Source organism: Anopheles darlingi, chromosome 3 (genome assembly GCF_943734745.1).
Source record: "Anopheles darlingi chromosome 3, idAnoDarlMG_H_01, whole genome shotgun sequence".
Taxonomy (NCBI): Eukaryota; Metazoa; Arthropoda; class Insecta; order Diptera; family Culicidae; genus Anopheles; species Anopheles darlingi.
Window position 1 is genome coordinate 43053439 of NC_064875.1, and position 2500 is coordinate 43055938.

At 47.5% G+C, this 2500-nt stretch overlaps 1 protein-coding gene across 1 annotated transcript in view; it reads right to left on the minus strand.

The window, feature by feature from the left end:
* Positions 1–2500, minus strand: part of LOC125957521 (uncharacterized) — a 78920-nt gene that overhangs the window by 25195 nt on the left and 51225 nt on the right. The window lies entirely within an intron of this gene.

The following is a 2500-nucleotide window of genomic DNA, read 5'->3' on the forward strand; positions in this document are numbered from 1 at the left end:
GGTATGTGTTTAGCGCTTGGTAGTGAGTTTGAGGTTAGGTTATAGATAAAGAAGTGTCGGCGGGTGTGTGTGTGTGTGTGACTCAGTACTCAACTACCACTGCATATATTGCTCTAGTGCCATTTTTGCAAAACTGTACATTTGGAGGAGGAAAAGTAAGAAACAACAGTTCAGTTGCCAGTAGTAGTTAAAGTGTGGTGTCTGTTGGTGGAACCAGCTGCAGGTGTTTGGTATGCGAGAGGATTGAAGCGATCGAACCGTGTGCTGCTAGCAGCTGCTAGTTGCTGTTAGCTTGCTGGCCTGGCTCTAGTGACTTGCACTCACTAACGATTGGCTGGTGACCGGCGAAAAGAAAAGAAAGAAAAAAAACGGAAAAATAACGAGAAGAGCCCCGTTCTGTGTCGATGATACCATACGCCACCATTCGCGAGGTGAAATAAAAGGGGAAGCGGTTTGTTCAGCAAATAAGACTAACGATAACGATGGGGATGCTAGAGCGGTGTGTTGCGATATATGTAGATAAATGAACAAAAAAAACAGAAAGGCAAAAAGAAACACTATTTTTCATTACCAACACCGCTCTCGATCTGCAAACCATAATGAAGCCTATGTTCAAAGCAGAAAGCGCAGCAATCGGGAGATTAGAATGCGATATCAAAGGATGGAACCGCGACTCTAGGACCTCGACTCTATACAGAAAGACACATACACACACACACACGCACTACTGGATAGTACTGGATGATTGAAACCTCCATACCACAACGGTGGCAGAGGTGGTCTATCTATCTATCAGAAGGAGGAACCGTAATACGCGATCCTATTCCTAATAAACGGCACTGGCAGGCCTTTGGTTACTGTGCTACTTCGCTAGCGACGCACCGGATTACTAGATCATCTCGAACAACTCGGTTTTCGGTGCAACTACGGTCTTGGGAGACGATAATACTCTCCTCTTGTTCCAGGAGCTCAACCCCGTGACTAACATGATACAACATGTGGGCTATGTTACAGTTACAGTAAAGGAGCAAGAATGTGTCGAGCACGCACTACACAATAGCACAACACGGATAGATATATGACTATATATATTTGTTTATATATGTATGTGGCTATAATAAGGTAGCTGCTTCAGCTGCCTTGGCAGCTCGTTACGATAGCCGGATATAGAAGTGTGTTTAGTTCGTTACCTCATGGTCAACACCGTCGACACTGCGTGGTACATTTGATGGGATTTGGTACTGAGTTTGGTTTGATTTGGTTAGACGGATGGATGTTTTTATAGAGATAGAGAGAGATGAAGAGAAAGAGAGAGAAACAGAGAGAGAGAAAGGATTGCGGGAGGACAATAGAAGAGAAATCAAATGAATGAATTGGATTATCAATCTTAATGCTAGTATTTATTATCGAACACAAATGATGGGCTCCGCTCCTCGGCTGGGGATAGTGGTTTCGTTTGCATAGAGATAAGGCGTCAGTGAGGGATGGGTTAATGGATAGGCCATTCGCGAAAGAAGAAGAAGAAGACGAAGACGGCCAACTAACGACTGCAGGCGAAAGGCATCATCAAGACCCGGGGGGTTGGTCGATCCTGTTGGCTTTCAAATGGAGGTTAGTCCAAGGAAGCCATGGTTCGTTACGTATGAACCACTTCATTATCTACAATTATATTACAGCTCCATGTGCTCTTTATTTATGTTTGTGAATCGTGTGTCCGTGTGTCGGTGTGTGTGTGTGTGCCTAGTGGGTGCACAGAAGCGCAAGCTAAATCACGAAGATTGTGTGCAGCAGTTGGCTCTAACTGCCATCCTTTCGGTAATGTGCCTTTGCACCGGCAATTTCTGCGTAACAATGCGGAATGAAGGCGTTAGGTGCCCCCGTTGGTGTGTCCGTTGAACAAACACAAACGGTAGCCACGGAGCCGTGACACATGACAGCTCGTCACCAACGGCCACGGTAGCAAGTTTTCCAATAGAGAGAGATAAAGAGAAAAGGGGGGAAGAGAGAGAGAGCGAGCAAGCGAGCCAGTCAGTGATCAAAAGCCAGTACAAAACAGTTAATTCATGGGGTGTGCACGGGCGGGGTGAGCGGAAGGGTGGATGAAAATGACGCCAGGCCACGGCCCCGGGTCTGGCCACGGTTCCGAACACAGCTTTTACGTTATCATCTTTGATGAAAGGGTGGCACAGAATGACTATGCTCTCGGTCGGTGCTGCTGCATGATGATGATGATGCTGTTGATGGGGATGTTGATGATGATGCTTCGCTGACACAACAGTCGCAGGTTCCTGCGATTGAGCGAGCACGGCCCGGGGGGGTAGCCCGTTTAGGAGCGCGCAACGCGCGCCTTAAAATGGGCCTCTTCTCCTTGTTAATGGAAGGTTCCCGGTAATGAACACCGAAACCGGTTCAACCGGTTTGAAAGGATCCGTGGGATGCTCGGATCCCCGGAGTAGGCGAGGAGTTCGCGCAAAAGAAAGAAGCGCTCCCCGGGAACCCG